Below are 15,915 nucleotides of genomic sequence, written 5' to 3'. Positions count from 1 at the left end.
TACCATAAAATGGTGGAAGCCCGCAATAGCAATGTCCATGCTAAAAAAGGTTATATCCATGATGAGTCCTCTACTTATCTCTATGACAACAGGCACAACTGATATAAAGTCGTTTTTTTCTAAGTTGGCGAAATGCCACGTGCGTCCCCTTATATCAGTGCATTCGTAACAACCTAACCACGAAACTTCTATTAGATCAAATAAACTTCACTTAGCAATTACATTTTTTTGTTGGCCAAATTCGACACTCACTCATTGACCTCCAAACAAAAATTCCTCACTACGTGGGTTTATTTTCGCGGACAGATTTTGGGCGGAGTAAAACCTCTCCATTCGCCTCTTCCTCTCTGGTACAGCACAGTTTCCATTTAATTGAACGTTCCACTACGTTTTTGTGTACTCGAGAACGGTGAACGAGCATTGTCAAGTGAGTGTTGCATCTTTTTAACACGTTTTTAGCTAGTTCGAATATTAAGAATTGTATATTTTGTCCCGTTTATGTGGATAATCGTTATTTGTGCCAAGCATACTGTCTATAGCTAAAAGGTTGACAATTATTTAGAAAATTCGCAGCATTCCAATACAAACACAATTTTGCTGTGATTTTGTTATTCGTCTCTTTGAAACGTTTGGATTTTTCGCAGTCGCAAAAACAACTTGACAGTTGCACAATGCGGTCTTTTTTGTGTGTGCCAAATTCAGTTTCGTTTCGTTGCTTTATCCTGGCCACTGTGAAAGAAAGGGCGTGGTGAAAGTGAAAGTTACTCTTCACATATCATCTGATAATGCATCAGTCTATTGCTCATATCAGACAGTCAAAATGCGCACAGACTGTTTGCTTTGGTGAAACAATGTAAAATATAAAGAATTCCGACATCTGCAGGTTTCATAAAACTCAAAATAGCAATTTTACAGAATCCCTCAGGTGTTTAAGGTGGCTCAGGGATAAACACCACCCAGGGTTAAATGCTCCCAGGGTTGCCAGGTTTTAGCTAACATTTCCAATTCAAAGACCACTTAAAACCTGCCCACAAGGCCAGAAAACTAGCCATTTTTTAAGCAGCAAGAGAGGCGTTGCCTTAGTTATCCATTAAACCCTTTTCCCATAAAGTTAGAGCGAATTAAGACGGAATATCGACATAACGTGTAACGACATAAGCCAAATTAGGTTTTCCATCAAAATACGTAAAAGGAATGTCAATATGTCGCAAGAGAAAAGATAATCTGCTTTTATTAAACTCGCTAGATCTTTTTCCATCAATGGATGTCGATTTAACTAGTTTGACTGCTATGATTGAGCAATAAGGCCAGGAGGAGGTGTGGTATATGGCCAATATACTAACTTTAAGCATCAGTTGTCAGAGCACCTTACCGATCACTGCACCTGTACACAGCCCATCTGAAATTAGCCCACCCAACTACCTCATCCCTATATTGTTATTTATTTTGCTCTTTTGCACCCCAGTATCTCTATTTGCACATAATCTCTTGCACATCTAGCATTCCAGTGTTAATACTAATTGTAATTATTTTGCACTATAGCCTATTTATTGCCTTACCTCCATAACTTGCTACATTTGCACACACTGTATATATATTTTCTGTTGTATTTTTTTTACTTTATGTTTTTTTACCCCATATGTAACTCTGTGTTGTTGTTTTTATCGCACTGCTTTGCTTTATCTTGGCCAGGTCGCAGTTGTAAATGAGAACTTGTTCTCAACTGGCTTACCTGGTTAAATAAAGATAAATAAATAAATAAATAAATAAAAATATATAAAAATATACCACGGCTAAGGGCTGTTCTTATGCACGACGCAACACAGAGTACCTGGACACAGCCCTTAGCCGTGGTATATTGGCCATATATTACAAACCCCAAAGGTGCCTTATTGCTATTATAAACTGGTTTCCAACGTAATTAGAGCAGTAAAAATAAATGTTTTATCAAACACATGGTATACGGTCTGATATACCATGGCTGTCAGCCAATCAGCATTCAGGGCTCAAACCACCCAGTTTATAATTGTAAATAAATCCCTTTTGCTCATGTGCATAACTATAGATAAATCTGACAGGAGAGTTTGAGTGATGAGAGTTGGACAAAGGATCTCGCAATCTCTGCGAAGAAACACTTGGACGAACTTTAAAAAACTAATGTTAGGCTATTTTCTGGCAATTGTGCTGTTATTATGTAATAATAATAATAATATGCCATTTAGCAGACGCTTTTATCCAAAGCGACTTACAGTCATGCGTGCATACATTTTTTGTGTATGGGTGGTCCCGGGGATCGAACCCACTACCCTGGCGTTACAAGCGCCGTGCTCAACCAACTGAGCTACAGAGGACATTAAGACTACAACCCGTTATAAACGGTCTATTTGCAAGATTTACTTGTCATTTCAATAGGCATAGGGCCTATGTTACTGACTAAAATCTGGGTTTATGATTGTAATTCAACTTTGCCATGTTTTGCTTAGCTAGATGCAGGTAACCTATAGCCCCTGATAGGCCTACATCTAATTTCAGATAGCCTACAGTAGCCTAGGCAAGATGTCAGCAAGATATAAACTGAACGATTTAGCAGCTTGCTTAGTTCAGATTGACAGACTAATTTATTCAACATGAACAGAGGCGCAATTTCGAGGTAAGAAGTTCTTGTGTTGCCCAATAGCCTGCTGGAATAGGCTACTGAAAATGGGGTCGTAATTTCAATCACTGATCAAATATTCATAATCTGGATATGAACTGAATATATGCTTGTCAACAACAGCCAGTGTTTGTTTTATTACCTGTAGCTAAATCTGATGACTAAATCTAATGCATTCTAACAGCTGATCGGCAATTGCAATAGAGCTGTGACCATGATCACAATTGATAACTTCCAATTTAACTAACTAAACATGGCCATTAATAATTGCATAATAACACAAGGCTACAACAACAATAAACTGAAGTTATAGGCTATTTATTAAATATGTTTGCCATCGTCAGGAAGGCTACACAAGAGGCACAAATTGATTTGCAATGACTCCAGTGATATCGTCATTTCAACATATTTATTATATCAAATGCTAGGCTACACTAGCCTACTATGGCATATAAATTAATAGGCTACTTGATGGCCTACAGATGCAAATGTATCATTCCACATTTAATGTCAGTTTCATTGTGGACTTTTTCCCATAACAGAAGCACGCAAGGGAGTTCCATAACTTCCATTTCAAATTTCTACTCGCGCTGCGCTCGAAGACCCAAGAACTGAGCATGCGTAAAACCCTTCGCTTGATACAGTTTTTCATAAGCAAAGTTGACACTAGAATGCAGTTTAAACCACTTCTGAGCGAATGTGTCTAATTCACTCTAGAGTGCCTAAAGTAGTTTTCCAGTGCTTTGTTGCCGTCATTTCTGGATGCGCATCAGTTCTAGAGCATTAATATGTTTTATGGAAACAGCGTTGGAAATACACTACATATACAAAAGTATATGGACCCCCCCTTCCAAATTAGTGGATTCGGCTATTTCAGCCACACCCGTTGCTGACAGGTGTATACAATCGAGCACAAAGCCATGCAATCTCCATACACAAACATTGGCAGTAGAATGGCCTTACTGATGTGTCACAAGCTCACATAACGGGACCCCTGAAGCGGGTAAAAACAGTCTGTCCTCGGTTGCAACACTCACTACTGAGTTCCAAACTGCCTCTGCAAGCAACGTCAGCACAAGAACTGATCGTCAGGAGCTTCATGAAATGGGTTTCAATGGCTGAGCAGCCGCACACAAGCCTAAGATCACCATGTGCAATGCCAAGCGTCAGCTGGAGTGGTGTAAAGCTCGCCCCCATTGGACTCTGGAGCAGTGGAAATGCGTTCTCTGGAGTGATGAATCATGCTTCACCATCTGGCAGTCTGACGGATGAATCTGGGTTTGGCGGATGCCAGGAGAACGCTAATAGTGGCAACTGTAAAGGTTGGTGGAAGAGGAGTAATGGTCTGGGGCTGTTTTTCATGGTTCGGGCTAGGCCCCTTAGTTCCAGTGTAGGGAAATCTTAACGCTACAGTATACAATGACATTCTAGACGATTCTGTGCTTCCAACTTTGTGGCAACAGTTTTGGGAAGGCCCTTTCCTGTTTCAGCATGACAATACCCCCGTGCACAAAGCAAGGTCCATAAAGAAAAGGTTTGTCGAGATTGTTGTGGAAGAACTTGACTCTCCTGCACAGAGCCCTGACCTCTACCCCATCGAACACCTTTGGGATGAATTGTAACGCCAACTGCAAGCCAGGCCTAATCACCCAACATCAGTGCCCGACCTCACTAATGCTCAAGGCTGAATGGAAACAAGTCCCCGCAGCAATGTTCCAACATCTATTGGAAAGCCTTCCCAGAAGAGTGGAGGCTGTTATAGCAGCAAAGGGGGGACGAACTCCATATTAATGCCCATGATTTTGGAATGAGATGTTTGACGAGCAGGTGTCCACATACTTTTGGTCATGTAGTGTATATATAGAGTGCAATCGGAAACTATTCAGACCCCTTGACTTTTTCCACGTTTTGTTACGTTACAGCCTCATTCTAAAATGAATTAAATAATCTACACACAATACCCAATAATGACAAAGTGAAAACTGATAAAAAACAGAAACCTTATTTACATAAGTATTCAGACGCTTTGCTATGAGACTTGAAATTGTGCTCAGGTTCATCCTGTTTCCATTGATCATCCTTGAGATGTTTCTACAACTTGATTGGAGTCCACCTGTGGTAAATTCAATTGATTGGACATGATTTGGAAAGGCACACACCTGTCTATATAAGGTCCCACAGTTGACAGTGCATGTCAGAGAAAAACCAAGCCATGAGGTCGAAGGAATTGTCCTGTAGAGCTCTGAGACAGGATTGTGTCGAGGCACAGATCTGGGGAAGGGTACCAAAAAATGTCTGCAGCATTGTAGGTCCAAGAACACAGTGGCCTCCATCATTCTTAAATGGAAGAAGTTTGGAACCACCAAGACTCTTCCTAGAGCTGCCCCCCGACCAAACTGAGCAATCGGGGGAGAAGGGCCTTTGTCAGGGAGGTGACCAAGAGCTGACCGAGCTCCAGAGTTCCTCTGTGGAGATGGGAGAACCTTCCAGAAGGACAACCATCTCTGCAGCACTCCACCAATCAGGTTTTTATGGTAGAGTGGCCCGAACGGAAGCCACTCCTCAGTAAAAGGTACATGACAACCCGCTTGGAGTTTGCCAAAAGGCACCTAAAGGACTCTCAGACCATGAGAAACAAGATTCTCTGGTCTGATGAAACCAAGATTGAACTCTTTGGCCTGAATACCAAGCGTCACATCTGGAGGAAACCAGGCACCGCTCATCACCTGGCCAATACCATCCCTACGGTGAAGCATGGTGGTGGCAGCATCATGCAGTGGGGATGTTTTTCAGTGGCAGGGACTGGGAGATTAGTCAGGATTGAAGGAAAGATGAACAGAGCAAAGTAGAGATATCCTTGATGAAACCTGCTCCAGAGCGCTCAGGACCTCAGACTGGGGAGAAGGTTCACCTTCCAACAGGACAACGACCCTAAGCACACAGCCAAAACACAGGAGTGACATCGGGACAAGTCTCTGAATGTCCTTGAGTGGCCCAGCCAGAGCCCGGACTTGATCCCGATCGAATATCTCTGGAGAGACCTGAAAATAGCTATGCAACGACGTGCCCCATCCAACCTGACATAGCTTGAAAGGATCTGCAGAGAAGAATGGGAGAAACTCCCCAAATACAAGTGTGCCAAGCTTGTAGCGTCATACCCAAGAAGACTCGAGGCATAAACGCTGCCAAAGGGTGCTTCAACAAAGTACTGAGTAAAGGGTCTGAATAATTATGTAAATGTAATATTTCCGTTTATTTATTTATACAGTACAAGTCAAAAGTTTGGACACCTACTCATTCAAGGGTTTTTGTTTATATTTTACTATTTTCTACATTGTAGAATAATAGTGAAGACATCAAAACTATTAAATAACACATATGGAATCATGTAGTAACCAAAAAAGTGTTAAACAAATCAAAATATATTTTGATTTTAGATTCTTCAAAGTAGACACCCTTTGCCTTGATGACAGTTTTGCACACTCTTGGCAATCTCTCAACCAGCTTCACCTGGAATGCTTTTCCAATAGTCTTGACGGAGTTCCCACATATGCTAAGCACTTGTTGGCTGCTTTTCCTTCACTCTGCGGTCCAACTCATCCCAAACCATCTCAATTGGGTTGAGGTCTGGTGATTGTGGAGGCCAGGTCATCTGATGCAGGACTCCATCCCTCTCCTTCTTAATCAAATAGCCCTTACACAGCCTGGAGGTGTGTTCGGTCAAATGATAGTCCCACTAAGCGCAAACCAGATGGGATGGCCTATCACAGCAGAATGCTCTGGTAGCCATGCTGGTTAAGTGTGCCTTGAATTCTAAATAAATCACAGACAGTGTCACCAGCAAAGCACCCCCACACCATCACACCTCCTCCTCCTTCACGGTGGGAACCACACATGCGGAGATCATTCGTTCACCTACTCTGCGTCTCACAAGGACACAGCGGTTGGAACCAAAAATCTCAAATTTGGACTCATCAGACCAAAGGACAGATTTCCACCGGTCTAATGTCCAGTGCTCGTGTTTCTTGGCCCAAACAAGTCTCTTCTTATTATTTGTGCCCTTTAGTTCTTTGCCCGCTTTGAGGATAACACAGTGCCACCGACGCGGCCAGCTACCAAGAACTGTGGGCTCTCCTTCTCTGTGGCCGACGTGAGTAAGACGTTTAAACCCTCGCAAGGCTGCCGGACCAGACGGCATTCATAGCCGCGTCCTCAGAGCATGCGCAGACCAGCTGGCTGGTGTGTTTACGGACATATTCAATCTCTCCCTATCCCAGTCTGTGTCCCCACATGCTTCAAGATGGCCACCATTGTTCCTGTACCCAAGAATGCAAAGGTAACTGAACTAAATGACTATCGCCCTGTAGCTCTCACTTTTGTCATCATGAAGTGCTTTGAGAGACTAGTCAAGGATCATATCACCTCCACCTTACCGGTCACCCTAGACCCACTTTAATTTGCTTACCGCCCCAATAGGTCCACAGACGATGCAATCTCCATCACAATTCACACTGCCCTATCCCATCTGGACAAGAGGACTATCTATGTAAGAATGCTGTTCATTGACTACAGCTCAGCATTCAACACCATAGTACCCTCCAAGCTCATCATTAAGCTTGAGGCCCTGGGTCTGTCGTGGAAAATGATCACTATACTTATTAAAAATCTAAGTTCTTCCAGAGTTTTTGTAGAATTAAGATAGACTTTATTACATACGCAATAGAGCCGAGGTGGTTTGCAAAACATCTGAACTCCCAATACTCGGCCCTCAGTTTATATACAATTTCCAAGTCTGCTCGTTTTACATACTTTTTAGCTTAAACCCTCCCAGTTGAGTTTCTCCACTATTGTTTCCAAGCCTTCATCTTTTAACCGCTCCGCCCACTCTCTTAATTTATGATAGTGGCGAAATCTGACCCTATTCAGTCTCCTCCTTCTATTTATCTAGTTTGGAAACAAGTGTGTCAGAACCAGGCTTTCTCATGTAAAAAATAACAGAGCCATCCAAACATATCAATCAAGACTTAAATATGGTTTAAACATGGCAGATCCATAACCCATTCTCAACCATATACGTTTAAGACATTCCTAATGCATTGCCTCATAAATAACAGTATAATCAATCAAAAGCCATGTCCTGACTCTGGCTCAGACTCCCTCCTTGTGTACCACACTCCACATCACTTAGTCTTATTGCCTCATCCTCTGTACCACACCCTGTATCACTGCTTGTCTTTATAATTAGCTATATTTTAATCTTTATAGTCTAGAAAGATGTACTATTTGTAACCTATGGTCTGACCTTGGGTACCACTCGGTACCATGGCTCTGTATGGTCTACTGAAAAAAAAAATCCCCACACATCCCCCCTTTGGGACTAACTAGGTCCCACACTTCAAATATATTTATACTAACACTTGAAATGTATATAGTGACTAAGATATGAATACTTAGATATATAGAGACTAACATAAAAATTGTCATTTATGAACATGTATTTTTAAAACATTACTTATTTAAACAATAACAATATAAATGTTTCTACACTAAAATAAACAATGTAAGTGTTAGTATCCTAACACCTAAAATAATGCATATTTGTTTTAACCATAATATCCATTTAAGGCAGTTATCTTTCGGTTTGTATAAGCAATACATGAAATACTAAATCCTTTATAATATTATTCTTCATAATATCATTCCTTATGTTTTACAAGGCGTAGTAATGCTTGCTCTCCCTTTCGGACACCTCCCTAACAACCATTTTCTGAATCTAAGCAGACACTTGTAACCGGATACCCTATGTTATATGCATATACTACATTTTACATTTACATTTTACGTCATTTAGCAGACGCTCTTATCCAGAGCGACTTACAGTTAGTGAGTGCATACATTAGTTTATTTTTTAATACTGGCCCCCCGTGGGAATCGAACCCACAACCCTGGCGTTGCAAACGCCATGCTCTACCAACTGAGCTACATCCCTGCATACTACATAGAGAAAACATGAGAGAGGCCTATTATATCTTTTTAGGATTTCAGGTTTTCCCCAGGTGTCCTATATGGGACCCCTAGGTCCAATACCAAAATCAACTTAAATGTTACCTCACCTACTTTCCTTAACTAATGCTTAGACTCTTTATCACCACTAAAGTAATATGGAACAGGATATAAGTCTGGGAGATTAATATCTCAAAGTCCAGTTTTCTTCAGCTGTTGCCTGTCCTTGTAGTCATGACAAGCCCATCCTCCTCCTGCCACTACCCCAAACAGACATTCTAGGTTGCCATAAGGGCAGTCAAGTGGTCCTCATTGTTGTGAGGGCCAAGCAGGGCTCTCTTCCGATAATTACCATCTACTTCTGGGCCACTACTCTGGGCCGGCGTTGGGTCCCTTTGGGACCTTCTTCTGTCACTAGGGTCTCGGCATCCTCAGCTTCCTCATCTCTCGGTCGTCGGTTTCCATGCTGTACTCTGGTGCAGTGGTTTAGATGATACCAGGTCGAGTTCCCCTCGACCCTTACGGCAGTTGGTGTAGCCTGGATGAAGGTGTAGGGCCCTCACGTCTCTGTTCATTCCACTTCCTTCTGAAGACCCTGACGTAGACCTTCTTCCCCGGGACCACTGGTCGTGGTGGAGTCGCCTCTGGTTTTAGAACTCTGCTTCTCTCCTGTTGGTATATAACTTAATGTATGACAGTTAGTTGCCTGATATACTCTTCTAATTCCCTTTCCATTTGCTCTAGAGGCGGACCCTCATATGGTCCCCTAAGCACCGGCACTGACATGGGTCAACCCGTAAGCATTTCATGCGGTGTTAGATGCGTTATTCTGTTAGCTTGCATGAGAACTCATTAGTGCCAGAGTTGAGGCCCCAAAAAACAACACAACACTGTCTGTTAAATCAAAATAACAAATCAAACTAGAATGATAACCCTTGATAACACCTTAACTTAAATTGTATCCCATAAGGTAATTCAAGGAATAGTAAAATTTACTAGCGACAGGTGTCCCTCATTCAGGGCTAGTTCTCTCTCTCTGTCCTTGTCATGGTATGAATCACACATAGGCCTATTGCTAAATTATAAACTTCTTCCTAATTATTAGTGTTTACATACTACATATAAATCTCACACAATGTCTCTAGCTTTCTAGTGAGGGTGATCAGTCCTCACCAGAAAGTCAGAACAGAGTTCAGAGGTCATTCAACCCCATTTAAGTGAGTCTCGCTTTCCCTTTTCTTCCCCTTTACCTCAGATATCATTTAACAATATTTCAAACATTTTGTGTACCAGGTTTACATTGGGGTTTTTCAGTACATTTCTTATCAGGAGAATGTACATGTGTGTAATTAAAACTCTGGCAATAGAAACTTCCAAAAATGTAATTTATGTGCCCTTCAAGGTGTATTATTTCTAACCTGTGAAAAATCCACTAAACCAAAAATAAAAACCCTACACAACTACCAAATATTAATAATAGGTGGGTTGTGTGTGCTGGTGTGTGTGGTGAAACATAGGGCAAAAACAAACAAATGGCTAGGCCTTATTTAATTAGGGAGCTCCCTCTTACGGCCTAATTATAAGATTGCTGAGTTTTACTAATTGTTCTTCTCAGCTCACAGACTCGGGAATCATTCCAAAGAGAGATAATGAAACTCCCATTCTCCTGGAAAAGAAAGTGTACATTTCGTTAACATTCACTATAGTACATCTTAATCAGCCCCCCAAATATTTTAACTACAACCAAAACATGAAGATAATTCCACTGTACTCCATCAAATTATTAATTGTTTGTTTCAATCTAATTCCTTGTTTATATAAATTGCTGTCCTTTGTAAGTAAACGCAAACAAGTGTCTACTCTCTTCAGCTGAGGGTACACTGAAGAATGCACCACATAAGTCTATTACTGAGAACCATTTTGTATCTGGTGGAATGTTTAACATTGTGTGTGGATTGGGTACCTCTGCTTGGTAGTCTTGAACTACTTCATTCACTGCTCTCAGGTCATGAACCAGTCTCCACTTCTGTTTGTCTGCCTTTAGTACTGGTAACAGTGGCGTGTTACAGTCACTCTGGGTTTTAACCAGTACTCCTGCTTTAATCAGTCCCTTTACTTTAATGCAAATTGGATTAGCTGAATTTACTAAACCCACATCTTTATCATGTTTTGCCCATAAGTCTTCTGTGATCATACTTTCCATTTGTTTCCTTAGCTTTTCTTGTTTTGTTTCTTCTTTAACTACTGGCATCTGTCTTTCCTCAGTTATTTCCACTTCCTGTGGTTCCCCCATCAGTTCTACAAAGCATAGGACTTTAATGAGGTTTTTGTCAACAGACTGGAAAATTAATTAATTCTCTGTTTCTACCCACTGTGTATTTTTAGCCTTTTTCATCATTGGTCCTAGATCTTTTGCCTGATATCCCTCAGCCACTAAAAGTGTTATGTGAGGTTCTGTTCCTGGTATATCAAACCAGGTCTGTATGATATCAGATCCTGGAGCAGCTTCCATTGCTGACCCTCGTTTCCATATTACAAAATATTGTGATTTCATGGAAGCCGGTTTACCCCATGCCTTCTTTAACCATAGTTGTTCTAGCAAATGATTTTGATATGGATCATATTGCAGTGTACAATGAGCCTAATTTTGGCACTCTCATTTGTGTAATTTCAGCCCTGATTTTCCCCACTTCTTTAATACCTCTTGTATTGGTGATTCTATATTCCCTATCCAGTATACATTTGTTGTTTTGTCTGTAGCCATCATCATCTGTGGACGTACCCCTTCCTGATCTATTATTAGTCCCTCTGATTTAATTTGGATGCCCATTCTACACAGTGCATCTCTCCCTAATAGATTAACTGGAGTTTGTTATGATACTAATATAGATATGCAGGTAACTTTCCCTCCTGCTTCTAGTTTTACTGGAACTGTCATAGGTATTAGCTGCGTTTGTCCCGAAAATCCTACGGTCTTTGCATATTTGCCTGACATGGGGAGGTGAGAGGCATAATTTGGATTTACACATGAGTACGTTGCTCCAGTATCTATTATAATTGGTTTGCCTCTATTATTCCCCTGAACCTGCAGTATAGGTTCTTCATCAGCCTGCATAGTTACTGCCACTAGCTGACCCTCCCCTCTAGGATTCCCTGGGCATCCCTAGTATCCATGATTTGGTCCTCTCCACGGGTTCACTGGGCCCTGTGGAGCCTGTGTCTGAGACTGCCGCCATGCATCTGAGCTGGTGTCATTTCTTTGCCAATTACCCTGTTGTGGTTGCTTAGGCAACCATGGGTTGGTAGGACAATTCCTTCTTAGATGTCCTGATTGAAGACACCCCCAGCAGACACCTGGTGGTCCTCCTGGTCCACCATTTTGGAATGTCTGCTGTTGTGATCGGTGCCCTGGATTCTTCTGTCTGTTTCTATTTCCTTTGTTTTGCCACTGTCCAGGGGATTGTTGTGTTGTTGTACACATTCACTACTGGTAAGGCAGCAGGTCTTTGGCCTTGTGGTTGAGGCTGTAGTTGTGGACCTCCTTGGAGAACAGGTGCCATTGCGGCCTCTTTTGGCGGTGTCGGAGTAATCACTGGAGCTTGTGTTTTCTTTTTGTCCATTTTTGTCAGCTCTTCCAGCTGCATCTGTGTCAGTTTTCTTTGAATGTCTCTCCCTTGCTCTGTCAGTTTCTGTTCGTCCTTCCTGTATTTTTCCACTGCGTGGATAACATGGTCGCAGAATTCCTTGTGTGATTTTGACGTTAATCCCACCACATCTTCCAGTCTGCTTCTGACAGGCGTTGGCATTGCCTCCATCAGTGATGTCCTGAATAGTGTTGTCATCAGTGGATCCCCCTCTGGGTCTTTTTCTGTTTCTTGTCGCCACCTTTTGAGCTGATCCTCTAGGTAGCTTGCAGGGTTTTCTTTATCCCCCAATGGTTCCCCTCTCAGTGCTTTAGGGTCTATTTTGGCTTGATACTCCATTCTCAGAGTGTGCCATAGTCCTGGCCTATAACTGTCAAAGGCCATTCCATCCAGTACCGTCCTCTGCACTGCCTGTATGAGGCCACCCACCTGCAACAGGTCCTCCATTTTGGCCACTCCCACCACCCTGGCCAGCAATGCTTTCAAATCTCCCACCTTCCCCATTGGTTTGTTCTTCAAATGTTCTAATCCATTTTCCTGCTCCTTCATGCATGTTTGGCAGTCTAGTCACCAGGCCTTCCAGGTCCTGTGATCCCCAAGGCACATAGTGAACCTGTGTCCCCTTTACCAAAATGGGATACTGGGCTCCATACTTGTCTGGCTTTTTTATTGTGCTTCTGTTTCATAATTCTCTCTTTGATTTTTCCAGGTGGGCTTGCAGTGCTTCACCTAGTTCTGTTACTATAGATTTGCCTCCTGTGGCTCTTTGCTGTGATAATTGTCCCTCTGTCTCACTCTGTTCTTGCTCAGAGTCAGCACACTGTTTTAGTTCCTCATCTTCCACATTACTTGCATCATCCCACTCTCTCTGTCCATCAACATCTTCTTCATCTGTCCCATAATTTTCCAATTTGTTTAACATACTCCTCAGTCCTTCATAACAGTCTATATCTAAGTGTGATCCTCGTTCCCCTGTTTTATAGTTCTTTTTTTGGGTATCCATGTCCTCACACACTGTCACATCAAACGTTCCTTCCTTTGGCCATTTTGTTGCTATTTTTCTGGCAATGTTATCATTGTAACCTATTGCATTACTTTAGTCAAAAATATAAATGTGTTGTTTAATAAATCTAGAACCTACAACAAGTTGGTGCTATCCCATCAGCGTAATAGTCAAAACTACCTGCAATCCACTGTTCCATGTAACGGAAACAGATGATCATTTTAGAATTCATTAACTATTTACATACGTCCCTGGTGTTACGCAAACTATAGAATTAAGTAATAACAATTAGAATTTGTCAAAGAACGTTTCCCATTCAGCTATTCAGACCTCTGCTTCAAATGTCCCTTACAACCCGATACAGTCCAGCGAGCACGACTCTCTCACCCGCAGACTAAAACATGGCATTAACATGGCAAGTCTATTCACAAACCACCAATAACTAATAGCATATTTGCATTCATATTATTAAAAATACATTACTTTCATTCCAGTCTACCCAAACCATTCAAATTTGAAATTCTCACTTCCCTATTAACTTACTTTCCTTTGTTATCAATTAAAATCATGGCCACGGCTCTATTGTAATTGCCAGTCCGCTGTTACATTTAAGTAACTGTCCTTTTTGATTAGGCTATAGTTAATAAAACAAACACTTTCTATCGTTGACAAACATATATTCAATTAATATCCATATTCAATTCAATATTCCAAATTACAACCCTATTCACAGTAGTTTAAACTATCAAATCATTAGGCAACGCAAAAAATGACTACCTCGAAATCGTCCCACTATTCATGTTGAATAAGTGAGTCTTTCAATTTGAACCAAGCAAGCCGCTAAATCGTTCAGTCTTACTTCACAAAATAAACACTGACTGTTCTATCAATCTAAGCAACCTATAGCCATAGTCAAATTATAATCAGAAAACCTAGATTGTAGTCAGTAATGCAGAACCTATGCCTTATTAAAATGACAAGTAAATCCCCCTTTATTCCAATTATAATGGTCTGTAGTGCTAACATCTGTCACATAACACAATCACCAGAAAATAGCTTTACAGGTCAAAGATCTCACAAATTGAAGGAATGAATTAGCAGTCAATGAGTCAAATCTACATTCATTGATTTGGAAACAGATCTAATGAGTTTAATCAAATGGATTATGTTTTCCCCCTACAATACAATGGGGGAAAAAAGTATTTAGTTAGCCACCAATTGTGCAAGTTCTCCCACTTAAAAAGATTAGAGAGGCCTGTAATTTTCATCATAGGTACACGTCAACTATGACAGACAAAATGAGAAAAAAAAATCCAGAAAATCACATTGTACGATTTTTTATGAATTTATTTGCAAATTATGGTGGAAAATAAGTATTTGGTCAATAACAAAAGTTTCTCAATACTTTGTTATATACCCTTTGTTGGCAATGACACAGGTCAAATGTTTTCTGTAAGTCTTCACAAGGTTTTCACACACTGTTGCTGGTATTTTGGCTCATTCCTCCATGCAGATCTCCTCTAGAGCAGTGATGTTTTGAGGCTGTCGCTGGGCAACACAGACTTTCAACTCCCTCCAAATATTTTCTATGGGGTTGAGATCTGGAGACTGGCTAGGCCACTCCAGGACCTTGAAATGCTTCTTACGAAGCCACTCCTTCGTTGCCCGGGCGGTGTGTTTGGGATCATTGTCATGCTGAAAGACCCAGCCACGTTTTATCTTCAATGCCCTTGCTGATGGAAGGAGGTTTTCACTCAAAATCTCACGATACATGGCCCCATTCATTCTTTCCTTTACACGGATCAGTCGTCCTGGTCCCTTTGCAGAAAAACAGCCCCAAAGCATGATGTTTCCACCCCCATGCTTCACAGTAGGTATGGTGTTCTTTGGATGCAACTCAGCATTCTTTGTCCTCCAAACACGACGAGTTGAGTTTTTACCAAAAAGTTCTATTTTGGTTTCATCTGGCCATATGACATTCTCCCAATCCTCTTCTGGATCATCCAAATGCACTCTAGCAAACTTCAGACGGGCCTGGACATGTACTGGCTTAAGCAGGGGGACACATCTTGCACTGCAGGATTTGAGTCCCTGGCGGCGTAGTGTGTTACTGATGGTAGGCTTTGTTACTTTGGTCCCAGCTCTCTGCAGGTCATTCACTAGGTCCCCCTGTGTGGTTCTGGGATTTTTGCTCACCGTTCTTGTGATCATTTTGACCCCACGGGGTGAGAACTTGCGTGGAGCCCCAGATCGAGGGAGATTATCAGTGGTCTTGTATGTCTTCCATTTCCTAATAATTGCTCCCACAGTTGATTCCTTCAAACCAAGCTGCTTACCTATTGCAGATTCAGTCTTCCCAGCCTGGTGCAGGTCTACAATTTTGTTTCTGGTGTCCTTTGACAGCTCTTTGGTCTTGGTCATAGTGGAGTTTGGAGTGTGACTGTTTGAGGTTGTGGACAGGTGTCTTTTATACTGATAACAAGTTCAAACAGGTGCCATTAATACAGGTAACGAGTGGAGGACAGAGGAGCCTCTTAAAGAAGAAGTTACAGGTCTGTGAGAGCCAGAAATCTTGCTTGTTTGTAGGTGAACAAATACTTATTTTCCACCAT

The 15,915-nt window shown here is 41.5% G+C and overlaps 1 protein-coding gene across 1 annotated transcript in view; it reads left to right on the top strand.

Moving 5' to 3' along the window:
- Positions 1-337: 337 nt before the first annotated feature.
- LOC311137162 (interferon-induced protein 44-like) overlaps positions 338-15,915 on the top strand; it is a 31,790-nt gene continuing 16,212 nt past the window's right edge. The window contains exon 1 of the mRNA XM_084171513.1: positions 338-427. The gene's annotated coding sequence lies outside the window, so the exon portion shown is untranslated. The remainder of the gene's footprint in view (positions 428-15,915) is intronic.

The sequence above is a fragment of the Coregonus lavaretus genome, assembly GCF_964263955.1.
Source record: "Coregonus lavaretus genome assembly, chromosome: 11".
NCBI classification, from domain to species: domain Eukaryota; kingdom Metazoa; phylum Chordata; class Actinopteri; order Salmoniformes; family Salmonidae; genus Coregonus; species Coregonus lavaretus.
The sequence above is the reverse complement of the archived record's forward strand: the minus strand, read 5'-3'. Positions and strand labels throughout refer to the sequence as shown.